General features: G+C 45.4%; 1 protein-coding gene across 2 annotated transcripts in view; it reads left to right on the top strand.

Moving 5' to 3' along the window:
- Positions 1-26979, top strand: part of PRICKLE2 (prickle planar cell polarity protein 2) — a 267148-nt gene that overhangs the window by 146770 nt on the left and 93399 nt on the right. Inside the window, exon 1 of one of the 2 annotated variants that reach the window (XM_033141305.1) lies at positions 5759-6098. The exons of the other annotated variant lie outside the window; for it this stretch is intronic. The gene's annotated coding sequence lies outside the window, so the exon portion shown is untranslated. Of the gene's footprint in view, positions 1-5758; positions 6099-26979 lie in introns of those variants that run through there. 2 annotated transcript variants of the gene reach the window in all.

The raw sequence follows: 26979 nt of genomic DNA on the forward strand, positions 1-26979 counted from the left end.
AGCTGCCTTTATATACATTTGCCAGATTCTCCAGCTTTAAGACTCATTCTGTGGGTTTTATGGCTGCTGCTGCTGTATCAGACCATAGGATTAAAGCCACCCAGCAGGGCTAATACCTGACTTACCAAATCTCCCCTGCCACACAACTCAGACCTTCCAAGTGTCCCTGTTTTCCAGGGACAGTCCCAGATTTCTGATTTGACCCCAGAATTCCCCACTTTTCCGTAAAGGTAATGGGACCCCTGACCATCAGGTCCATTCATGTCTGACTGGGGTTGCGGTGCTCATCTCGCTCTATAGGCCGAGGGAGCCGCCGTTTGTCCGCAGACAGCTTCTGGGTCATGTGGCCAGCATGACAAAGCCGCTTCTGGTGAATCAGAGCAGCGCACGGAAATGCCGTTTACCTTCCCGCTGGAGCGGTCCCTATTTATCTACTTGCACTTTGACGTGCTTTCGAACTGCTAGGTGGGCAGGAGCTGGGACCGAGCAATGGGAACTCACCCGCCGACCTTCTGATCAGCAAGCCCTAGACTCTGTGGTTTAACCCACAGCGCCACTTTTCCTTAGGATGTCCCTATTTTCATCGGAGAAATTTTGGAGGGCATGGAGTTATGAGACCCCGCCCCCGAGCCAAGGAGATGAGTAACTATACAACCTTTAGAAGACACCTGAAGGCAGCCCAGTATAGGGAGGTTTTTAAATGTTTAATGTTTTGTTATGTTTTATATATGTTGGAAGCTGTCCAGAGTGGCTGGGGCAACCTAATCAGATGGGTGGGGTATAAATTAATTTGTTGTTGTTGTTGTTTGTCCCTATTTTCATCAGAAAAGTATGACAACTATCCCCTCCGCCTCCAATCAAGCAACATCATCAGTCAGTGAACAAATACTATATGTGAATATGTTTTAGATATTAATATGCAAATTAAAGAAGGGATAAATAGAAATGAGAAGCAAGCAAGCTGACCACCATCTAAACATGCAGACTGGTTGGCTAGTTCTTTGCAAGCTTGAGATCCTGGAGCGGACATTTCAATGGAAAACCCCGTTTATATTTACTACTGTACAGGCAAAAAGCAATTCCAATCCCAAACAAGGCCTTATTGGGTTGCCTGTTAATGTTACAGTCCAGAATTTTGGCAGATGTGCTTAACTTTCCTTCCACTGGCTTTAGAAAAAAGTTCTGCTGAATAACATCACCTGAAGATTTGGCCCTGCGCCTTTCAGGCTTAAGGCTATGGTCATAAACACACAACCAGGGAGAAAACTTCCTTCTGAATAAACAGAAACAGGATTGCACTGTAAATCCATATAATTTTTCTCATGGAGGCACCAGAAACTTTTATCTTAGCTCAATACTGAATGTTTTGACGATGAAATTTTCACTATGTAGTTTTATAATGCCTTGCGGTCAGTCATATTCCCAGGGTGGTTTACAAAAAAAGAAAAAGAAGAAAAGGGTTAAGTATTTATTAGTACTGAGTGTATTTGTCCAGGGTTTGTGATATGAACCCATATAGGCAACCCAGCCAGATGGGCAGGGAATAATAATAATAATAATAATAATAATAATAATAATAATAATAATAATAATAATAAAAAATGGCTGGTGTTATCATTTGGCCAACTAGGCAGCCACTTAGGGTGCAGACCTCAGAGAGGCACAGTACTGACTCTTGAGAACCACCGCATTATACAGATTAGTTTTTGTTACATTTTATAAATTTCTGATAATATTTTATCTTATATTTTCAAGAGTTCTCTCAGCTTACATACGTTCAGCAATCTTGCAAAAGGGACTGGTTGGCTTGGCAACTATATCAACTGAACATGCCCAAGCACCAGCACATAGAATCACAGAAACATGAGAATTGTCGAGTTGGAAGGGATCACAAAGGTCATCTATAGTCCAGTCCCCTGCAATGCAGGAATCTTTCGGCCAACGTGGGACTTGAACCCAGGAACCTGAGATTAAGAGTCACATGCACTGCCGACTGAGCTACAAAGGCAGGAAGGAATCGGTGACAAAACTTGCAAAGGGAAAAGGCATGCAAACTGAGATCTTGATACGTCTGAAATTGAAACAATTCAGAGACTTGTTAACATCACAATCCACAAGATTATTCGAAATGATTTGTGCGCTAAAACATTTTCTTCCGTATTTGAGAAAGATTGTTGTATTACTTACTATTGCGATTTAAAACAAATTTAGCAGTTTTCATTTTTTTCTACAAGGGCTCTGTTTTTGAAAACTGAAGTTAGCAAATCTTTTTTGGGGGGGAGGGGAGGCAGGGAGTTCAAGTGGTTAGACTTGCCTAGGGCGTAAAATAGCTCTGCGTGTAGGTCAACCCTTAAAAAGTCAGCACCCCCAAATTTCCAGGGCTAGTTTATGAAAGAGGTAATGAACATAGCTGCGAGCAAGCAAAACGCCACAGTAATAAGTAACGGGTATCCCACAGCACACCACATTTCCTGGCTTCTGACCTGATTGGCTTCTGAAGGCCAGAGAGGAATAAATAATGGAGAAGGAAACCATACTCGATGTCCTTGGAATTTGAAAATTTATGTGGAGAAAGTTCATTTCTTCTCAAATGTTGGAATCTTCTGTTGGCTTTGCTAAACCGGAGCGTGTTTTCCCAATGTTTCACGGAGTCCTGCTCAGAGATGGGCATTCAGCTGGCCTGTTCTTTCTCCTTGCAGTTTTGGAGGAGGACGCTTAACCATTCCAGCCTGCAGGGTACAATGCTGTTGGCCTGCTGAGCTGCCATCTGCCTTAGGTTTCCCTGCCTATCAGAGCGGGCGTCTCCTTGCCGCTTTGGCCGCCATGCTGGTAGCTGCGTCTGTGGCACCGTAAGTGGGCCAGCCGACTGTTGTTTCCCCCTAGTCAGCACTCAAGCCACACCATTAGCTGGCTCTCCTTTCTGCCGTTTCTTCCCACTGGGAACATTTAGCAAACCCTTTATAGGAGCATCGGTTTCCATACTTTGATTTAACGAGGACCAGCAATGTCTGTCCTGCCCTGCTTCCAAACCCAGCGCTCATTCTCAAAGTCCTTGATGCCATTGCTGAGAAATCTTGAACCGTTGCTCATGACAATCTCCATACGGGCCTATAGCAGTTCTGCGATACGTATTCCTTGCTAGCGCAAACAAACAAGGTTAGCAACTGTGGCACAAAACCAGGGAGTTTTGAGGCTGCCCATACTCAGAGGCCTACCTACTGTGTAGGACTTGGCAAGGAGATATATCAGAGTCTCTGAAGCCAGGAGAGTATGTGGACCAGAAACTCAAAAAGTTTGCTTTTCGTCACCTTTCGTGGCCCGCCAGTGCTCTACTCCTCCTCCCCTCTTCCTCCTCCTCCATTGGTCTGCCTGTTTGCCTGCTTTCCTGCCTCCCTCTCTCCCTTGGCTCACTGCTTTCCCTTTTGCCTCCTTCCTCTCTGGGTTCTCTTTTCCTCCTCCTGCAACTCTCACCCAAGTTCTCCATCTTTCTTCCCTCTGAGTCCCACTGAACACTCTGCCCAGAATCGGGATGCAAGATGACCTTAACAGATTGGAAAACTGGGCCCAACCTAACAAAATGAATTTCAGTAGGGACAAATGTCAGGTTCGGCACTTACACCAGCTGCACAAATACAAGATGGCGGGGGTGTCACCTGGCTTGCCATGCATCCTAATGGACCACAAACTTAACATGAGTCAACAGTGTGATGCAGCAGCAAAAAAAGTGAATGTGATTCTAGGCTGCATCAACAGAAGTATAGTGCCCCAGTCAAGGGAAGTAATAGTACTGCTCTATTCTGCCTTGGTCAGACCACACCGATCCAATACTGGGCACCACAGTTTAAGAAGGATATTGACAATCTGGAATGTGTGCAGAGGAGGGCAACCAAGATGATCCAGGGTCTGGAAACCAAGCCTTATGAGGAACAGTTGAAGGAGCTGGGTATGTTGGGTATGGAGACTGAGAGGAGATTGATATGATATGATATGATATGATATGATATGATATGATATGATATGATATGATATGATAGCTAACTTCAAATATCTTAAGGGCTGTCACATGGAAGATGGAGCAAGCTTGTTTTTTTCCTGTTCTGGAGGGTAGAACTTGAATCAGTGGATTCAAGTTACAACAAAGGAGATTCTGACTAAACATCGGGAAAACGCAAGAGTTGTTCAACAGTGGAATGGACTCCCTCTGGAGGTTGTGGACTCTCCTTCCTTGGAGGTCTTTAAGCAGAGGTTGGGTGGTCATGTCTCTTGGATGCTTTAGCTCAGATTCCTGTTGGACTAGATGACCCTTGGGGTTCCTTCCCAAGTCTATAATTATATGTTTAATACATATAAAAAATGAAAATAAAATACAAGTGCTTGGGAAGTTGTCATCTGTGGCTAAGGGATAGAAAGGTATTTGTGAATTTTGTCAGTAAATACTGTCCAACTTATCTTCTCATGAGGTGGCCAAAGTACTGGAGCCTCAACTTCAGGATCTGTCCTTCTGAGTGCTCACTAGAAGGACAGATCCTGAAGTTGAGGCTCCAGTACTTTGGCCACCTCATGAGAAGAGAAGACTCCCTGGAAAAGACCCTGATGTTGGGAAAGATGGAGGGCACAAGGAGAAGGGGACGACAGAGGATGAGATGGTTGGACAGTGTTCTCGAGGCTACTGGCATGAGTTTGGCCAAACTGCGGGAGGCAGTGAAGGATAGGCGTGCCTGGCGTGCTCTGGTCCATGGGGTCACGAAGAGTCGGACACGACTGAACGACTGAACAACAACAACAACTGTCCAACTGAAACCATCCCTAGAATTTCGCTCTAAGTTGGCCTGATTCTGGCAAGTTCCCACCAATGTTGGCCACACAGGTGAAATACCTGACCTTGCATTTGAACACCTGTAGGAAGGAAAGGATTCCAGGCAGGCCAATGTTGAGGCTGCAGGAGGGCAGATGGAGGGCTCCGTTTATTCTCCAAGCCTAGGAGTGGATTGCTACTGGGCAAACTGGCAAATAACTGGAGACAGTGGCTTGGCTTAGACAAAGCGAGGTGGGCTCAGCGTCCAACACTCTCGCCGTTCATGTGCAGAGATAAAACCGTGTCGTTTTGCTCGTGGAGAGAGAACTGGGCAACTCCCATAACTTATCATGCACATGTTAAAAAAAGATTTTCTTCTTCTTGGCCGTGCAAAAAAAAGGGGGGGGGAGTGAGACGGCGTATTGATTTGCAAAGAGCAGCCTGATTTGCATATAGATATAAATCCCAGGCGCTGGCCGGCGGGCCATTCGCTGAACTGTCCAGATGTAGCGCCTTTGACTTGCTGACATCACCGCCTCATTAGCATGCAGCAGAGGCGAGCACTGCAACAGCGAAGCCTCCCAGCCCGGCGAGCCAGCGAACGCGCCGCGATGGGGCTGCACGGAGCAAACTGAATGTGTCTCCGGCTCGGATAGGGAGGCGGGACTGCGGATTGGATGCAGGCTCCGCTGTCTCCCAGGGTCACTCAGTAAACCCGGAGTTGGGGCTCTGCTGGAGTCACTTGGGCGGCTGCAAGGGAGGAGATGGACTGACAGGGTGAAAGGAAGGGAAGGAAGGAAGGAAGGTGGGAGGAAGAGAAGGGGAGAGAAAGGGAGAGAATCCCTTCGCCAAGCTGGAATTCCGAGGAAGGCAACGTTAAGCTCTCCCAAGCCTATGCAAACGCACAACAGAAATAGCAGTTTTCCTTTGCTCATGGTTTGCACAGCAGATTTTTTCCTTGCAAGCCACCCTAGGTTTTTAAGTGCGTGCGTGTCTCCTGGAAGGATTTGACCAGAGAGAGAGAGAGAAGTCTGCTGCTGCTCATTTCAAGAAATCCTCCCACCACTAGCCTATCAACAGTGTTATTGGGTGCCCCCCCCTTTGCAAAAACAGAAAACAAGATACTTCACCATGCTGCAGTGTTCCCTGGGCTTTTGCAAGCAAACGTGCACCAAAGGAAAGTAAACTAAAAGCAAGACCCCGCCCCAGCGGTGGGGGTTGGAGGGGCTTGGTGGATTTAAAATTTAAAATTTAAAAAAAAAAAAAACTTGCCGAAATCTGGACTTGGAGGCGGCCGGAGCAGGTAAGCGATGATGCTTTGTGGTTTACGTCTCTGTAGGGTATATAATAAGGTAGCGAACCGTATAGCTGTGGATGCCGCCAGCTGAAATGTAATTCTGAAACACACTTTAGTTTTGCGCGTACGTCTGCATCTCTCTGCCTTGGGAGTCAGACAGTGCTGCTGTTCACTGAAATAGTTAATTGCTAGCCTGGGCATTTAAAATCGCCAGGAAGTCAGAAGAAAAATACTTAAGCAACTTGATCTTCTTTTAAATAATTGCAAAGGGCGGCGGGGGGAGTCTCCACCACCCCACCCCCTACAAACATCTGTCAGAGTTAATTTTACTTCATGGTCATTTGTGCCCCAGAGTGTTTAAGACCTTTAGGGATTTTGAAGCGAACTGTTGATGACTCAGACTTCTAGCAGATGATATTTTTAGCGTGACTAGTGTCTCCCCCCCCTTTTTTTATTTTCCTCCCCTTTTTGCAGTCCTTAGAAGGTAGACAAAAGGCCCTTGACACACAGAGTGTCATCTCACACCTTTGTTTTCTTTAGAAACAGCCGGATCCCTGTAATTGCTGAACGGAGATGGTTAGAGAGCCCGGCTTGGTTTTTTCTTTCTGTCGCTTTTATTTTTCTGTGTTTCCTTAAAGCTTAGTTTGAAAAGGCCACATCAGCACAACCTGTGGCCATGTCGAGGTTTTTAATCCGGTCGTTTGCCTTTTTCTACTTCCATCGACTGGGATGTGCCAAGAAGGCAATAAATAAAGCAAGACTCGTTATTCCCACCACTTAAGAGCCATCACTCCTTGTAGTTCTGTCTCACTTCCCCCCTTAACTTGTCCTACTTCCCTTTAATCGGTGATTATTTCATCTTGCATGTCATGAGCCTTTAAGAGAGACGTTATCAGAGTCTTGTGCTATGATTTTGATGTGTGAGCTGGATGCATCGTAAAGTCAAGGCTGGTTAGTTTTCAGCGCTTGCCACAATACCCTCTTTTTGGGGTTTCGGCTTTCTCTTCTTGCAATGAGTTTTTGCTGTACCAAAGCAATACAACTCTGTTTAGTTTGCCAGTTATATTTACTTTTTAAAATAAAATTTGGTTCCTTCTTGTCGGAACCCTAAGCGGTTTAGAGTACACACACACACACACACACACACACACACTTTTTCTCATTGCTTTCACAGATGGGTAAGTCCAGGCTGTCTCGAGGGATACTGAATTTTGAAATAATTACCATATTAAAAAGACTCTGAAGCCTTCTAATATCCCAAAGCATGGTAGAAACCCTTCCATTTTCTCCCTTGGTAACAGGAGAGCTCTGACATGTGGTCTTCCACTTCTTTGCAAATGAAGACTGACCATGTCCTAATGGGCTTTAAATCAAGGCTACCATGACTCCAAAATGTATGTAGCAATTCCTTGTAAAATAATCCCCCCCCCAAAAAAAATTGCCGGAGCACAATGGAATGTATAAAACAGTATAATTAGCTTTGAGGAAGAGGAGTAATGGATGTAATCATTGCTCTGGGCTGGGAGGGAGGCTTGGTGTCAGCTCAGAGCAATGGCAACCTCTTGATTCCAGATAAGACTTTTGCACAATGTCCAGGTCTAATTCCTAGCCTCATCACCCTTTTGCTCTCGGGCATCAGAATAATTGTGATGGGTGCACCCTCCTGATGTTTGGGGCCAGGACTCTTGTCATGCCTGGTCATTGGCCATACTACCTGGGGCTACAATAGGAGTTGCTGTTCAGAACATCTGGAGATCAGGAAGATCGGGATAGGTGATGTAGAATCTGCGTTGCTACGAAGACTCTAGGGTTGCTGCTGTTATACTAGTGCAAGGGGGGATATCACTTGCACCATGTCCAGCGCACACACCTGTACCCCTAGCCTCTTGCTACGCAGCACAGAAAACGAGGCTTAGAATCATAGAATTGTAGAGTTGGAAGGGACCCTGAGAATCATCTGGTCCAACCCCCTGCAATGCAGGAATATGCAGTTCTGACTCGTACAGGGATCGAACCCACAACCTTGACATTATGAGCACCATACTGTAACCCACTGAGCTGTTAGGAAGCTGCCTTCAACTAAGTCAGCGCAATGGCCCTGCTAATTCAGTATTGTCTACGCAGATTGGCAGCAGCTCTTCAGGGTTTCAGACAGGGGACGTTCTGAGCCCTATCGGGAGATGTCAGGATTGAACCTAGGATCTTCTGCACCTTCCGTTCAGCTTATGTGCCTTTCTGTAAGTTTGCTCTGCAGCACGGGTTGTCTTGCATGTGTTTTAATTATATACCATTCCCATTGGACTGTGCCAGCTTGAAAATGTAGTTTCCTGTGTTCAGCTAGACTGCATACAGCTATCTGCAAAAAAAAAAAAAAAAAGAGTAGAGAGGCTACTCTGTTCAGAAATAAAACCTGAATGTGAAAGATAGAATGCCTTCTTTCTGAGGCAGACTCCTCTGCTTATTTAAGTGGCTATAAAGGAATCCATTGAGATGGGATGACTGCATGCTATCTCGCTGAGCTGGAAAAGCAATTGAACAGCATAATTAAAAACCACACAAGATAACCCACGGAGCGGTGCAAGCCTTTAAAAGCACACTCATGCTATACAAACTGCTACGGAATTAAAAATCACAGGGTGTATTTAGAGATCCGTCATTCTCTAGCCTTTCTTTATCCCCCCCCTTCCCCCCAAAAAAGTGCACTTGAAATGATGGCATCTGCTGAATGCACACAGTGGTGTGTTTTGAGTTGCCATTAGGAATCTGTGACAGTTCCTGCTAAGTTTGCCGGCTGTTTAGGCTAGTGTGTTTGCTCTCTGCCATATGGGAACCCTTAATGGCACTTCCAAAAGTCGGGCATTTGATGATCACGAGGCCCAAAACACACACACACACACGGGGAGAGAGAGAGAGAGAGAGAGAGAGAGAGAGAGAGAGAGAGAGAGAGAGAGAGAGGTAATGCCCATGAAAACAGCTTTTAGGCCAGGAGATGGACACTTTTAAAAGACATCTGGGGGCGTAAAATAAAATTTATTGTTTTCAAACCTGAGAACGGGTGAGCAGATTGGGGCGGCATAGACTGAACCAAGTATGGGTGTTGTTTAGCACTTGGGGGCACAGGCTCATGGCACAAATTTGCATACGCTAATCACTATGGGTATTGACGTACCTGGGCAAATTATGGTGACGGGTGGCAGTGTTGCGCTTTGCAGGCGCCCATCTGCACTAGGCATTACAAGCGGCATCGTACCACTTTAAACAGTCAAAAGAATCGTGGGAGCTGATGTTTCTTAAAAGGTGTGCAGAAAGTTGCTAGGAGACCCCCAACTCCCCTCCCAGAACTATATAATTCACAGAGTTCTCGGGAAGAAAGGATCTGACTATTAAACCACTTTGCGAATAGCAGCTCTGTGAGGGAGATAGGGGGTCTCCCCCACAACTCTCAGCGGCCTTATCAAGCTACGGGTCTCAGGATTCTTTGAGGGAAGCTAAGGGGATTTTAAAGAGGCATGTCAGCGCTTTAAATGTCTGGGGCAGATGGGGCCTGGAGCTTGGTGCAAAAGACTTAGCCTCCCACCCCCGGGCCTTCTGTAACCAACACCTTTGAGGTTGAATACCACTGTCGTTGTCCCCACATTACCATTAACCAACTTTTTTAAAAAATAAAATAGGTGTGGTGTAGAAGGTGTTGAAGGCACCAATGGGGCAGAGTTGGACCACCTCTGCTTTGTTTGCTTCCGCCCATCTCAGCCAGGAAGCCTGTGGCAATGAGAAGATAAGTAGGATGTTTTCACCTGTCAGTAGTTGCTCAGCTGTGAATCCAGTAATTTTGTATTTCCGAATTTTCTTTCAAAATGGCAACAAGGTAATCACCCACCCCCTCACACACCCCTTTTCCAATTTCCACTTGGAGGAGGTTCTGCTTTCTGATCCCTTTATCTTTTGGCTGAAGGCCAAGCACAGAGGGACAGAACCAGAAATGCTCCGGCTTTATAATATTATTTCCAGAAAGGCTTTCGGGGGCCCTGCCATCACTTTGGTCATAAAAGTAACTGGGAATTAAGTTCAGATAAATGCAAGGTTATGAGGAATGCGGCTGAAGGTGATTAAGAGGCCTGATGCTTTTGGTCCCTTGTTTCTCTCTCACTGTTAGAACTATTCGTTTACTTAAACATCTAGGTCTTATAGAGTCTGGGCACATAGCAGTCATTGCATGGCTGAAAACAAATAAAAGCACAACTCACAGAGAAAGCACTTCACTGCGTAAACATAGCCCAAAGAGAGAGATAATTCAAGAGCTAATGTTTCGTAGCTGCTGTTGTTTCGGGATAAAACCAGATTCAAATCTTCACTCCTCCATGAAGCTCACTTGATTACATCAGGCCACTCACAATCTCTCAGCCTAGCCTGCCTCCAAGCCTCTCTAGCCTCTGGCCCTCAGGATTCTCCCCACATCCTTTACCAGCCCTGCTTCATGCCCTTCTTGAGTGTTTAGCCTGGCTGAAATATGCCCTTGAACTCTGATGTATATTGGCTGCCTGCATGGAGGGTCGAGAAGGGTGTGTGGAAACTAGCCCACTGTAGAAAGACAATCTTGACAATTGTTGCTCCATCCTCAGGCCCCACCCACCATGGGCTTGTGCCCCCACCCCTGAAGGTTGCCCAGAAGGGATGAAAAAGTTTCCCCTGCCCTGGTTTCTATTGCCTGGCTGAGACATCCAACCCATTTGCTGCCAGGCTAGCAACAGGGAGAGTCCATAGCTCAGTGGTAGAGCACATGGTTGTGAGTGCAGAAGGTCCTGTGTTCAACCCCAGGCATCTCCAGGGTGGAAATGGGCAAAACTCTAGTCTGAAAAAGTGGACAACTGCTTCCCAGTTCTCACTCACCAACCTGGTGCTTTCTGGATCTTTTGGACCACAGTTCCCACAAGCCCCAACCAGCCTCAGAGTTGTAGTCCAACTGGCTTAGTCTGAGGCAGCTTTGAATGTCGCAGCAATCTGCCCACAGATTTCCTGTCGCTGGGAATTGTAGCTCTGTAAGGGAAATAGGGGTCTCCTAACAACTCTCTGCACCCTGAGCAAACTACAGTTCCCAGGATTCTTTGGGGGGGGGGGAAACCCTTGTCTGTTTAAAGTGATGTAATACTGTTTTAAATGTATAGGGCAGGATAAAGGACAGGGAATGGAAGAAGGGGAAATGTAATTGAATGAGCGCCGTGCACTATTTTGCAATAGCCTCCGCTCTTTGCCAGATCAACTCCTGCCTGTACTGAGGTTCTAGATGGGTCGTCTTCCATTCCTGCCATATTTGACTCCCCGTCCCTTTCATTTTACCTTTGCGTACATATGCTAGGGCTGGGGCAAAGAATCATCTTTAATGTTCTGTCAAGTTCAATTTCTCAATAGCCATTAAGCAGAGGCAAGATGGGAGAGAGAAAGGAACTCGTGGTAATTTTCAGCCTACTGTACAATGCTTCCTTCCTTCTCTGCTCCTCTTTGGGAGTTGCAAAATTGTCAGCTGTTGAAACGCAGCCAACATTTGGCAGTTGTGCTAATATGTGGCTGTGTGATGACACCAAGAGGTCTGATGTGTCCAGGACTATTGCCCAACTTCGTAATGAATGGGCTGACTCACCTCCCTAGGTATCTCATTATAGTCTGAGGAAGCAGCTTCCCGAGAAACTGGAACCTAACTTTAAGAGTTCCTCCTCTTTCAGGTCAGGCCTTTCATATTTGCCTTGACTTCCATTGTGCAACGGATCCCCTGTGTTTGGTTATTGCCTCATTATTATTTTAAACCCACTGGCTTGTTAGAATGCAGATTGCTCTTCGAACCAATGCAGTTTTTTGTGCGTTGTTGATCAAGCCCTGTATAAGCGACCATCCTGGGAAACCATAGAGTGATTTGTGCCTGTAGGAGAAGTATTGATATGAAATGACCCTGCTTAGCGGAGTTCCAAGTGAAATATTCTCTCTGGGGTTCTTATCTGATGCAGCTGGATCAATGTATGAAACAGTCAAATCGCAGCGCTGAAATTGATGGTGCGCTTGTACAAAGGAGCAATACCTTTAATAAGTGTGACGCTGAATACATGGTAGGCTTGGGGCTCTGGGAGGGAGGGGAGACAGAGGCATCTGCAAAGGTCAGCTTGCTCTCAGATCCTGCGACCTGATAAGGCAACCCAGTCTAACAGAATTCAAAATCCCCAATATCAGTCCACATGGCTGTTGTTTTGGGAGTTCCTGGCACTTCATTTTCACTGGGCCGGCTGCCACATCCCACAGACTTCCTGGCAGCTGAGCAGTACTCGTTCCTGACGCCTCAGACCCTTTCATTCATGGCAGTCCCTAAAGGAGTGACTTTGTTTGTACCGTGTGTGTTTTTACCGCAGCGTGGCGTTTGGCCTCAGCCTAGTTGGGGTAAACCTTTTCAGCAACACAGGCCTGTTTCAGCTCACTCCTCCTGGCAGGTCCCGCCTGTGAATCTTTCACAGTGTCTCTGCTATAGACTATTAAAAATTAACATCTTCATAAGCAACTGGCCACTTCCTTACAGCCTTGGAGACCTCCCTAGATGCAACTGCTTTCTCTCAAGGGAAGACCCATCAATGCAATCTGGTTAGTGAGGTGTTTTGGGGTTGTGTTGTTTTTTTTTAAATTAATATTGAGAAGCTGCAGGGCCAGCCCAATACATTTTGCTGCCTGAGGCAAAGGACAAAGTGGTATCCCTTCCTGTTCCAGACTGGTGGTTGATTCTTGCTTCAACAACACCATCCTCCCATGCACCTGAGAGCAGAAGGCTATCTTGGTGGATGCAGGGCACACATGGCTTGGTCTATAGCATTTTCCACCTGAGGTGGCTTTCTCACTCTGCCTCATGGTTGGACCAACACTGACAAGCTGGATAACCCAAGTAGGGCTGGTGGTATAAGATGTGATTTCTGCAGATGGCCTTCTAGGATTGGTTCATGTAGAGCAGGGGTGGCCAACTTCCAAGAGACAGTGATCTACTCATAGAGTTAAAAACTGGCAGTGATCTACCCCCTTTTGGGGATTCAGGTCAAAGTTGTTGAGCTTTAGGGAAGAGGAAAGTGACACTGAGCTTTTTTTTAAAGAAGGAAAGCCTATTTTTGGTGGTTCAGGTCATTTTAGGGGTGCAGGGCAAAGATGTTGAGCTTCTTTTAGGGGAACCAAAGTTTTTTAGCTTCTTTGGGGGGAGCCACTGATCTACCGGTGATCTACCACAGACGTCCAGTGATCTACCAGTAGATCATGATCTACCTGTTGGACATGCCTGATGTAGAAGAAGAAGAGTTTGGATTTGATATCCCGCTTTTCACTACCCGAAGGAGTCTCAAAGCGGCTAACATTCTCCTTTCCCTTCCTCCCCCACAACAAACACTCTGTGAGGTGAGTGGGGCTGAGAGACTTCAGAGAAGTGTGACTAGCCCAAGGTCACCCAGCAGCTGCATGTGGAGGAGTGCAGACGCGAACCCGGTTCCCCAGATTACGAGTCTGCCACTCCTAACCACTACACCAAACTGGCTCTCTCTGTAGAGGTTTGGGTTGCAGTTAAGTTGTGGTTTGCAGTTCTGTCTGCCATTTTGGGGCTTGGAACTCCCCAGTTTAAGAATACTAAAGACAATGCTGAAGATGTTAGGGGAGCCAGCAAGAATCTGAAGAGGCTTCTACCGTACATTATCCAGGCTCTGCTCTGTTGGTGGGTGAAAATAAATGGGAAATTGGAGAAGGGGCATGAATAGAGCAGGCTGCCATCATACCTCTTCTCTTGACTATTTTAGATGTGCATCTATCTGTTTGTTTATTTAAGGGGGTGGGATAAGGAACCTCTAAGCCCCTTCAGCCTCAGTCAGCATGGCCAAATGGTACAGATGGATGCTGGGAGTTGTTCAGCCAAAAATAAGTCTTTAAATAAGGCTCCCCTTATTTAAAGACTCATACAGCAGCTCACAATGATTCAAACAGTAAAAATGCAGTCAGACCATTAAAAAGCCATCGCAACAGCCATCTAAACAAAATCTTCAAAAACCAGAAGAGAAAACATCCAGTCTTGTTCGTTCTTCATCAACATAAAAATCTTATTATGCAGGAGGATGTTGACTAATCTGCTAAAGAGAGTTGGCCAGACATGCCTTCTAAGGTGAGAGGCAGAGATGCTTCCACAAAATAAGTCACACTGAGCAAGTCCTTCTCTGAAAATCTTGATGCAAGGGAGAAACTTATTCAAGTATCCTGGGTCTACACCATTTAGGGCAGAGGTGGGTAACCTGTGGCCCTCCAGATGTTGAACTTCTGTTCATATTAGGCACAGCCAGAATGGGCAGTGGTTGGAGATCATAGAATCATAGAATTGTAGAGTTGGAAGGGACCATCAGTGTTACCTAGTCCAGCTATTTTGTCCAACATGGGGCACGAACCCACAACCTTGAGATGATGGGAGTCATAGTCCAACAAGATCTGGAGGGCACAATATTAGGGAAGGCTGCTTTAAGACTGCTTTCCTTGGCAGCCAGGGGCTTCCTAGAGTGGAGAAAGCTTGTAATGGAAACAGGAAGTGAAGATTTCAATGGATTTCCAGTCAGGGAGGTATTCCACAGGCCTTCAAGGAGGTTTTAGGTTGAGAACAGGATATGAGATGGCATCAGCGCTGCAGCCGGCTCACAGCAGTGGAGGTTTTCACAGTGTCTGAGATCCTTCGAAGCCTGGAGATATTACAGATAGTAAATTCCTTTGAATGCTTAGAAGTGCTGCACCAGGGTGAAATAAACCTGTATAAATCTATAAATGCAGCCAAAGAACTTAGCTAGACAATGTTAGTGTTACGATAAGGAGCAAAAGATATATTTAAATGGGGGGGGGGGGAATATTCCGTGAAAAAATATGAAAACGTGATTTCTGTTAACCTTTTTTCCTTGTAAAAGCAAACTATAAAAAGACAAGTGCTACATCAGTGAATAATTACACACCCCTAAATAATCAGGATCTTGCATCCTAATGTTTCACCTCAATTCAGGAAGTGACAACCTCTTGAACATTCAGAGTGAACAGACTCTCAGGACTCAGCTATATAGCTGCAAATAAAACGTTTTAAGCGTGCTGTAAAGTGCAGTATACAAATGTGACACTAGATGGAGATGGCGAGCATTTTCAGTTTTTTTAATATGTGTGTAGATTCCACCTGTAGAATCATAGAATCATAGAGTTGGAAGAGACCACAAGGGCCATCCAGTCCAACCACCTGCCAAGCAGGAAACACCATCAAAGCATTCCTGACAGATGGCTGTCAAGCCTTCGCTTAAAGACCTCCAAAGAAGGAGACTCCACCACACTCCCTTGGCCAGCAAATCCCACTGTCGACAGCTCTTACCGTCAGGAAGTTCTTCCTAATGTTTAGGTGGAATCTTCTTTCCTGTAGTTTGAATCCATTGCTCCGTGTCCACTTCTCTGGAGCAGCAGAAAACAACCTTTCACCCTCCTCTATATGACATCCTTTTATATATTTGAACATGGCTATCATATCACCCCTTAACCTTCTCTTCTCCAGGCTAAGCATACCCAGCCCCTAAGCGTTCCTCATAAGGCATCGTTTCCAGGCCTTTGACCATTTTGGTTGCCCTCCTCTGGACACGTTCCAGCTTGTCAGTATCCTTCTGGAACTGTGGTGCCCAGAACTGAACACAGTATTCCAGGTGAGGTCTGACAAGAGCAGAATACAGTGGTACTATTACTTCCCTTGATCTAGATGCTATACTCCTATTGATGCAGCCCAGAATTGCATTGGCTTTTTTAGCTGCTGTATCACACTGTTGACTCATGTCAAGTTTATGGTCTACCAAGACCCCTAGATCCTTTTCACATGTACTGCTCTCAAGCCAGGTGTCACCCATCCTGTATTTGTGCCTTTCATTTTTATTTTTATTTTTATTTTTGCCCAAGTGTAGTACTTTACATTTCTCCCTGTTAAAATTCATCTTGTTTGCTTTGGCTCAGTTCTCTAATCTGTTGAGGTCATTTTGAAGTGTGATCCTGTCCTCTGGGGTATTAGCCACCCCTCCCAATTTGGTGTCATCTGCAAACTTGATCAGGATGCCCTCAAGCCCATCATCCAAGTCATTGATAAAGATGTTGAATAAGACTGGGCCCAAGACAGAACCCAGCCTTTCAGAGCAGTATGTTTCGGTTGAGGCTGAGCATTATCCTCAAAGTACTTAAGTGCGTTACAAAGGATTTGCCCATTATGTGATTCGAGAGCCAGTGTCTTGTGGCCTTTTAAATATTCCGTGCTTTCAAACATCCCTTACAACGGGCGTTTTGCAATAAGATGCACTCCCAACACATTGCAGAAAGTTGCCTGTGCTCCCTGAGATGTGTGAGATGATAGAGGGCACCCTCGGTCATGCAGAAATCATAGGATTTGGAGAAAGAAAAACTCTATAATAATTATGGGAAGCTTGTTCCACTGTTGCTGAGCTGCACTTGCAATTACGCCTTGAAGTGTGTGTGTCTCTTCCAACATGCTTCCCAACTCACTGGAGAGAATTAAGGGAGGTATTTTACCAATTTTCAAGGTGGGAACGCCCGCCCCCCCAAAAAATAATGTTGAAGGGGGAACAGAGCATGTTTACTATATGTGTATTTTGTGAGATAAGGTGTGGCAGTGGTGGCTTCCTGTAACCCCCTTCCTTATGCAAGGAATTGGGAGTGATGCTGCTTAGCCAGACAGGAAGAGCAAGAGCTTTCTAGGTGGCTGGCTGCCAGAAGGACTTTTGCTCTTCCTGCCTAGCTAAGCTACGATGCCCCTCCTGGACAAGTAATTGGGGAAACAGGAAGACACCCACTATAGTGCATAAGCCTGATGTAAAAACCAGCGTCCTTTCCTGCCCCAATAGTTTATCACTATTACTGTTGTTATTACTTACGGTAATTAAATTTCTATACTGCCCTTCATCCAAGGATTACAGTCTACAATATGAAAACACAAAAATACATAACATAGTAACGAAAGAAACCAAATGCCCTTTCCCTCATTTTAAAAGACCGTAGATTGTTTAATTAGCCAATTAATGTTCAGTGTTTTATTATTATTTTATATATATTGAAAGCTGCCCAGAGTGGCTGGGGTACAAATAAAACAACAACAACAACAACAACTATTATTGTTGTTGTTGTTATTATTTACTTGGACCCCACAAATTACCCCTGTTTTGAGAGGACCACATTCAGTGCCTTCTTGGCCCAGTTGTTGAAATTAACGGTATCTACAATATTTGGTGAAAAGAGGCACATTGTGTGTGTGTGTGTACGCACACGTGTGCATGCATATGTATGTTTGTATGTATGTATGTGTATGTACACACATAAATTTATGCAATCCAGGATTATGGCATTATTTATTGGATTCGGACTCTGTTGTCAGATGTATTTTGAAATGCAACAGACTGTTGGAAGGGAATGCTAAGAGCATCATTGCATGCTGATATGTATACACATGCAAGCAGCCCTTTCGCTGAGCCCTAGTGGGATGCTATCACTTGCCTCTCTCCTGGCCCTCTTTGTGCTTGCTGCTCGTCAGATTTCAGGGAAGGCTCTTGCTTGTGTTGTGAGTTAGAAGATTCTATTTGCTCTGCCCTGCAATTTCAGCCTGGTGGCGTTTCTGCCTGATGCAATTTTATCGCATTCACTCCCCCAGTGGTAATAGAGAAAAGATAAGCTGTGCTAAGAGGCTCCTTTTCTATAGAATGAGAAATACTAACAAATGGATTGCCTTGAGAGTAAACCTTTGCCTGTGCTTTGTACCACTATCATTATTTCAAGGATCAGCTTCACATGGCATTTTTTTCAATATATATATATAAATAAATAAAAGGGAGAGAGAGAGAGAGAGAGAGAGAGAGAAAGTTGAGTGAATTGAGATTAATGTATCAGAATAGATCCACCAGGTGGCAGTCTGCTGCTCCACACCCCTTTCTCCTATATGGAAAAGAATTTCTGGGAATATAAGGATTTTCTGACTGCATTTGGTACTTCCAGGTCAGCTGCACATTGCTTCCAAAGGGTATATAAATGTGCACTTCATTGCCTAGTTTGCATTACTATTAAGGCTATGCCAAGTGTTTATCTGGTTTGATTTTTTTCCGGTGGAAAGCAATGCCCTTTGGGTGGGATGTTACTGGAAGAAATGCCGTATTTCTCCAAAACCTCCCCAATAGACCTAACAGCCACTTTTATATATTCCTATTCTCTGCTGTTGTTTCCCTTATTTGCTCCTGCTGTGGCACCATTCATCTAATGGCGTGGGAAATCCAAGCCAATCAGGGGTTTCGTAGTGAATGTAGTGGCACAATGCAGCCAATCGGGTTTGGGGCTACATGATGAAGCAAACACAGCCAGTTCAGAGTGAGGGCACTGCTTCCTGAAGAGGGAAAAACACACCCCGTTTGTTTTATTTTTGAGGGGGGGGGAATATGTGCAAATTTCAGCGCTTACATAAATGTTGATGCCCTCCCTCACAACTCAACTCTGCCTAGTATTTATTTCCTTAACATACTTTAGCTAACCTAAAAACCAGGCAGTTTGTGCTGTTAACAGCGGCAGCTGGTCCATTAGGACAAATGGGGCACTGCCCCACCAGCCACAGCCGACCTCCACCTGCCTTCTACCTTTCTTCTATCTAGTCCAGGGGGTGACCTTGGATGCCACCTTCCTCCTCTTTACTTCCCAGTGCTGCCATTGTGGAACTCGGCAAGGAGACGGACAGGGGAGGAAACCAGCATGAGTGGACTCCACCTGCTTTTGGAGTGTCTGCTTGAGGTCCCAAGGAGCACTTAACTGGCTGCTGTTAAGGAAGCCAAACATCCCTTTCTGTCCTCCTCTCCAGTTCCTGCAGCCAATTATGTCGTGCAACGTCAAATTCTAGTGTCAGAGCCAAGAGACAGGATCATGAGGACCATCTGCTGCAGCTCTGGCTGGACTTTGCCCCAAGTGAGGGAATGCTTGTTTCAGTGCTACTCCATATTAAAAACAAATAAATACATGAATCTGTGTGCATAGGGGAAAGGCTTTCTGTTATGCTGGTTTTATTTATGTATGTTGTTTTTTAATGAAATGAAATAAAATGTGGGTTGATTTCAGACATCGACTTTTCCAACTGAAGTATGAAGTGCTGTGCACAATAGCTTAAACACGTGCCTCTTCTCATTCTGTAGTTTGACTTTTATTGAAAACGGGGAAAGTAGATGTGAGTATGACTATGTGTATAGCTCAGGGAAGCTTTCGTTCTCTGGTGTAGCACACGGGTGGTGCTGCACGTGTTTTCGGTAATAGCAGTAGTAGTAGTAGTAGTAGTAGTAGTAGAAGAAGAAGAAGAAGAAGAAATAATTGTCATCTGTTTGTAATCAAGGATAAAAACTTGTGATTTGTTGGTGTTGTGTGAACACACAGGATCTCCCAGGGCAGGTACCCACAAATTAACACACCAGCCCATTCCCTCCTTTGAGCTCTCATTTATGTTACGGTTTGGAGAAGGGGAGAGGAAGCTGGAGTCTGATCTCCCCTGTATCCCAGCACTCATGAGAGAAATCTCCCCCTCTGGCCTTCTGCGTAGGAAGCAGTCAGGTCTTTGGTCTATCTACTTCAGGGTTGTCCATGTTGACCGGCAGCTGCTCTCCAAGGTTTCAGAAAGGGTCTCTTTTAACCCTGCCTTGCAGATGCCAGGAACTGAACCTTCTGCAGGCAAAACAGATGCCCTGCCACCCTCAAGGTGTGAGAGAGGATATTCATGAAAACACTACTTATTTAACTACTGAAAACACTCCCAAAATGACTACAGAGGATAGCTGGTACAACAAGTCAATGTTTGTGGGCTTCTGAGCTTTAACTTTCCAGTGGTTTTCAATCAGTGTACTGTGGCGCCCTGGGGTACCTTCAATAGTGGTCAGGGGTGCCACGGGCAACACCGGCCTCTGACCCTCCCTCTTTCCTTCCTTCCTTCCTTCCTTCCTTCCCTCCCTCCCTCCTTTGATGCCTTCTCACATCTCTGCCTCCCAAAGGCTTGCACAGCTGTTTGTTGCAGCAGCCCTGGCTACAAGCTCCCCAGGCGAATGGTGCCTTTTCGCGAGAGGGTGATGGTTGTCAGAAGCTGAGGTGGCCTCAGAGTAAGCAAGCAAGCAAGCAAGCAAGCAGGTGAGGGAGCCCAGCTAGCCTGGCTGCCAGCCCTTGCTGTTGGGAATGGACAGGCAAGCCCCAGGCCCCTGTGGGGCAGTGTGAGGAGGCACCTCTCTTTGGGGCGGGGGGGGGCAGCTCAGAGATCAGGGGCGGTGGCAGCAGCTGCCTGGAGGACTCCCAAGGAGAGGGGAGAGGAGGCTGAGGGAACAATCTACAAAGGAGGGTGTTCAAAAAAAAGGGTGAGAGACTGCCAGATGTGCGGGCAAGGGGTGACATAACTGGGCTACTGAGCCCCACAGGGGAGCCACAGAAAAAAATGTAATTGGTCAAGGGAGCCATGGACACAAAGAGGTTGAAAACCTCTGACCTACTCCATTTCTCCCCTCTGTGAGAAAAGTATAGGAGAATCTCAGGAGTGAGGATACAAGCCTAGGGTTTTTGCTCTAAGTGATCTGGAGACAAAGCTTAATCCAAACAGTTGTGCTTTATAACCGCACTGGGATTTGAACTTGAATCTTCCTTCTCATTGTAAGAATCCAATCTTAAGCATGCTTTCTTGGAAGACAGTCTTGCTGATTTCAGTGGAACTTATTTCCAAGTAATTGCGCTGTAAAGTCTTCGCCAAATGCTCTGTTCACGACACCAACCCTGGCATCAGCTCTTGGAGAATTCATTAGGAGCAACTTTGGCTAGAAAGTTGAGGCCAAATTAGATTAAATTAAAATCCTATTGATGGCAGGAGGAGGAGGAGCAGCAGAAGCAGCTGGGGAGGTTGGCTCTACTGACAAGCCAGGAGGAGATTGCAAGCAAGTTCCACAACGTTAAAATTTGGCACGGCCAAATAAGTGATTCATTGTCACTTAGCAGTTTTGCTTCAGGAAACTCATCATTTTCGCCCACTAGGGGGAAGTTTAATTGGCACACTGCTGCTCCCCAGTTATAAGAGGTTTGGGGGAAGTGTCCTTCAGATCTCCTCTAAATCCTGGAGTATCTTCTCTGCACTTCCCTCTTCTTTTTAACCTAAGCTCTGAACGGCCCTTATTTCTAATATTTTTGGGTAGATGTAACCTTCCATTTTCCTATTCAGGTTTCCAATACGGTTGGGTTTTTGGAATCAAAGCCCGTTACTCTCATTACTGAGCATCTGTGTGGACATATGCACAGCCTCGGATTTATGAATGCCTCAGGAAAATCAGGCTGTTCCTTTCTGTGAATCATAAGATAACAGAATTGGAAGGAACCCAGTGGGTCATCCAGTCCAGCTCTCTGCAATTCTCAGACAGGATATCCTTTACCTAAATCATTGATGATGGCTGCCTGTCCGGCCTTTTCTTGCAAACTCCCCAAAGACGGAGAAATTCACAACTCGTTTTGAGGTACTGGTTCCTTTCATGCTCATCTGCTTTTATGGTTAGCAAGCCCCTTCCTTTTTCATATACAACCCTCAGCCTTGAATCTGCTCTTTATTTATTTAAGTTTGTTGACTCAGAACCTGTTTGGGTGTGTGATATTTCACCTTTGGGGGCTGTTCCTACATGAAGATCAAGGACAGGTATTGATCTTGTAGTCTCCTTCCTCCTCCTCCTCCTCCCCCGATGTTCAGCATTGTTTATTTGCTCAAAACCTGCCTGTCCTCAAAGAAAAGCTAAAGGTGTCTATCAACAGAAAAATAAAACCACGAATCAATAATTTAAAACACCACAGTATAAGACTAAAGCACTGAAACTTTGATCTTGAATTTCCTGGACCATGAAAGCACCCAGTTCAGCTGTTTGCTCACATGAATAAGTGGAGGGGAAGCAATGGGGGTGGGGTGGGAGTACCCACTCCCAAAATCTCCTAGGGTGCCTCCTGTTTTGAAGGGCTTTCCAGACTAAAGATGAAGAACCATCAGAAAGGAGACAGGCGTCCTTGAAGTTGAAACACACAAGGACTAGTGCAGAGGTTGCTGATGTCAAAGTGCTTTCAGCAGCTGCTTCTAATTCTGGTTGCACAGGCATGCTTGTGATTCATACTTCCATTACAGAAAGCTCTTTTTTATTCTTTACAAATTGGCTCTAGCAATCACCTGAACACCCACCCACTTGCTCACAAGCTGCATCCCAGTTCTCCGTGCTCCTTGCAACTCAGTAGCGTCACCAACACCAGCTCATTCAGCTGCTCCCTGCAATATTCAGGTTGCTTCCAGAGCAAAGCTTTGCGTATACTGTATCACGAATGGCAAGGATAATGTGCTCACTTTTTCGAACATGTCGAGTGTTCATCTCTACCATTCGTTTGGAGCCACGAATTCCATTTTAGCAGGTGCCCAGGCCAGCCTCCGTACATGCATGATGGCGGACAAAGGACTGCGAAAGCAGCTGCAAGAAGGAATAGGTCCTTGGAATGGAAGGCATGGTCTTGACTCGCCAGCCGCTATTGCTCCATGCTTGGTGACATCAGTGGCTGGCAGCTAGGGAGGCTGCCTTATAGGTAGCTTCCTACCTTAGGGTGTTACAGCCTTAGGCAAGAAAAGAAGCAGAATAGAACAGGGGAAGGGGAAGGGGACCCAGCACCACAACCACACAGCCCACATTGCATAACCCTAGGTGTGCCGCACACTAAAAATTAAATTGCCTGCTGAGTTAGTGTTTCTGAGAACAGAACGTGGGCTAACGTGTTGCAGCCTGAACAGATTGTGCAAATTAAATTTCCATAAGTATCATTATTTTTGCATCATTTAGTTTGCTTCTGCTAGCCATCAGGAAAAGCTGCACTGATGGCGGAAACATACCCAGATATTGATCACTCAAGGCTTTTCACTGACCCCTATTGGCTTCTGAGCTTTTGACCTGTGTAATTATCGCCTTTTCCACGAGTGCCCAAAACTTGGACATCTTTTTACAAGTGAAAGTTGAAATTCTCTGAATTCTGCGTTTGCAGAGTGCAGAAGCAATACAATACGGTACAGGCAGCCTTAGCAGTACATTCCCGACGTCACTTGTTGAAATACAGTGGTACCTCTGGTTACGCACTTACTTCGTTCCGGAGGTCCGTTCTTAACCTGAAACTGTTCTTAACCTGAAGCACTGCTTTAGCTAATGGGGCCTCCCGCTGCTGCTGCGATACCAGAGCATGATTTCTGTTCTTATCCTGAAGCAAAGTTCTTAACCTGAAGCATTATCTCTGGGTTTTCGGAGTATGTAACCTGAAGCATCTGTAACCTGAAGCGTCTGTAACCTGAGGTACCACTGTACTAAAAGTTGTTTACGTAGCTGAGATGTATGTGGGGTTAGTGACATCTGGTACCAATAAAGCCCTCCTCCCATATTAAAGTTTTCCAGCTCTATTAGGATTACAGAATGCCTATCGGTGTTGTGAATATTTCTTCAGGAATTGGTTGCCTGTTTTGGACTGGGCTTGCTTGAGCTCTCACTACCTCTTTGTGGCTAGTGAGTGCAAGTTACGTCTTTCTTTGCCAGTATTGAATTCCGCTGCACCAATTGAATCACTGGTGGGCACACCTAGTGGTTATAATGTGACGGTAGAATGCTAAGATGCAAAAATAGACTGTACCACTCAAAACTGCAGGTGGGGGTGCTGTTTTTAGATGCTGCACCTTATAAAAAAATAGCAAAAGCCTCCTGACAAGTAAATAACTACTAGTCTTTTCCTTGATGCATTGTTGTTTTATTCAGTAAACTTTTTTGTGTAATAGTTTTTATCCGTTTTCAATTACAATAACCCAATAAAAGCCTCATTGTCACAATACCAAATTATAATACAATTAATAATGCGGTTCAGATGCCAAATTATATTATTTTGTTGGCCCCCCGCATGCTAGAATTGATGATTTGATCGTTTACTTTAACTCTGCATCCCAAAAACTTATAAATTCCAATTACACACCAGTCATAATAACAAACTCTTATACCGCAGCTGCAATTTTAACGACTTCCATTCGCATTAATACATCGAATAATTTACAGTCCTACAGGTGAAGCCTTCAAACTCTTATTCAGTGAGCTTTCAATACCAGGGGTCGATCAAATGTGATCTTCTCACCTGCAGTCTGAAATAGCAACTTCAGGCCACTTTTACCACCACACCTCATTCTGCCTTGGTATCATTTCTGGAAACTAGTGTGGAATCCATGGAGGCTAGGTTGGAGCAGGCTGGTGCTGCTACAATGCAGTGACTCAAGACCACCTTCACAGATTGGAGAATCGGGCCAGAACCTAACACAATGAATTTCAGTAGGGACAAGTGTAAGGTTCTGCACTTAGGCAGATAGAACCAGCTGCACAAATATGAGATGGAGGGCACCTGCCTTGCCAGTAGTGCGTGTGAAAAGGATCTAGTAATAGCAGTAGACCACAAGCTTAACATGAGCCAACAGTGTAATGCAGCAGCAAAAAAAAGCAGCAAAAGCAAACACTATTATTGGCTGTATCAACAGAAGTATAGTGTCCAGATGAAGGAAGTTATAGTCCCACTCTATTCTGCCTTCATCAGACCACACCTGGAATACCGTGTCCAGATCTGGGTGCCACAATTTAAGAAGGGTATTGACAAGCTGGAAGATGTGCAGTCAAGATGATAAAGGGTCTGGAAACCAAGCCTTATGAGGAATGGTTGAAGGAGCAGGGTACCGGTATGTTTAGCCTGAAAAAAAAGAAGACTGAGAGGAATTATGATAGCCATCTTCAAGTATCTCAAGGGCTGTAACATGGGAAATGGAGCAAGCTTGCTTTTTCCTGCTCCACGGGCTAGGACCTAAACCAATGGAGTCAAGTTATAGGAAGGAGATTCTGACCAAACATCAGGAAGAACCTTCTGACAGTAAGAGCTGTTTGGCAGTGAAATGGTCTCCCTCGAGAAGTGGCAGGCTCGCCTTCCTTAGAGGTTTCTAAGTAGAGGTTGGATGGCCATCTGTCATATATGAACTAGTTGAGCTTCCTGCATTGCAGGGGGCTGGGCTACATGGCCCTTGGGTCCCTTCCAACTCTAAAATTTTACAATTCTATGATTCTAAATGCTGCCGATGGTAGGTTCTACTCTGGAATTCTCAGCTTGCTAATCTCATTGTGGACTAGGTCTCTTGGCTCACTGGAAACTCTGAGTGATAGGTGACTGGCCCCAGGAGCAGCCAAAGGCTTAGCCTTAGGTCGACCATAGCATTGGTAGTAGGGGGGTATTAATGTGGCTTGCTCATTCTGATATGTTTTGCTGCTGGTTAAAGAACCTTTCCCAGAATCGCAGGTCCTGCTGCATCTTGTGTCACAACTTAAGCATATGTAAAAGAGTTGGTGGTCAACATCCTTAAATAATGACAAAGTTGCATAAGTTCATTAACACAAAACGGCCTGACATGCCTCTTCACTGTTTTTTCCTCCCCAAAATGTTTTTATATTACCATTTTTTAACATAGTCCATAGCTGATCTGTCTGGGGAAAACTGATGGAAAACTAACTTAACTAGTATGATTTCTGCATTGACCCCCATTTTTTTCTGCCCCCGCTGTACTGTTTTCTCATTGTGTTCTTTCATTTGATCTTTACATTTAATTGTGGTGGGTTTTTTCATATTTCTCTCAGCATCTTTGTGGACTGAAGAGCAGGCTACAGATATCCAAAAATAAACAATAACGTACATAAAAACTAGGGCGAGATCCCTTTTGACATTTATTTGCATTAAATCTTGGGCATCTAGTAGTTTGGATTCAGCAAAATTCAGGTTGTCTAACTTGGGCTTGTGAAGAGCGCTAGCGTGCTCAGTTTTTTACAGAGGTCATTAAGATAATCTACTGAACAGCTGCACACACTACATCAAAGCCAAGTGCTTTGGACAACAGCTCGGTCCTTTGCAAATCTAACATGTGTCATTTTGTCCTAATAGTGCTATAGATTTGGGAGGGGGGTAAACCCTAGAAATTATTAATTGGTAGGATTTTGATTATTTGGGAAGTGAAGGGAAAAATAGAAGCCCGCAGATGAATTCCTGAGCTGGCCTATGCACAGCGACCTGGCCAGGCTAGGGCCATTAAGAAACAATACAAGGCCATTGACTGTATATGGTTACCATATTTTTTAAATTGAATCCGGGGACACTTTAAATAATAAATATAGAAATGCTACACTTTCGGGACGTTGATGCTGCAGCGATGGCGGTGGCAGAGGGGCGGCCGCCACCTTGACCTCAACTGTCACGTTTCCCCTTCCTCCGAAGCTTCTATCTCCTTTCTCCATGAGACTGGGCAGCCCCTAAGTTGTTGGTTGTTCAGTGGTGGTCGTGGTGGGGAAGCGGTGTGCGGTGGGTGAGGCATGGAATGTAGAGAAGGAGGACCGAGAGTGGCAGCGGCGGCGAGGCTCGGGCAGCGTGATGAAAAACAAGAACTCGGGCCACAATGATGATTCAATTGATTCATGTTTTTCAAGTCTCTTATGGACCGATTTATTTCTAAAGTTTATATACCAGGTGAAATTAATGTGCCAGGAGGACAAGGCCCTGTTTCGGTGATTCTTCTTCAGCTAATAGCCTTAGAGTCTTAAGGTCGATGTGTACTGGTTGCTTAGAGTTCAGGTAGTGCAATGCCTCCCTTCCCATTGGAGCAGCCCCAATCCCATTCCTACTTGCGTGCAAGCAGGAGGGGGCTGGGATCCTTCAGCTGGGAAGGGAGGCTTTCCGTTGCCTAACTGAGAGATCCTTGCCCTCTCCTGCTTGC

The sequence above is a fragment of the Lacerta agilis genome, chromosome 2 (assembly GCF_009819535.1).
Source record: "Lacerta agilis isolate rLacAgi1 chromosome 2, rLacAgi1.pri, whole genome shotgun sequence".
Lineage (NCBI taxonomy): Eukaryota > Metazoa > Chordata > Lepidosauria > Squamata > Lacertidae > Lacerta > Lacerta agilis.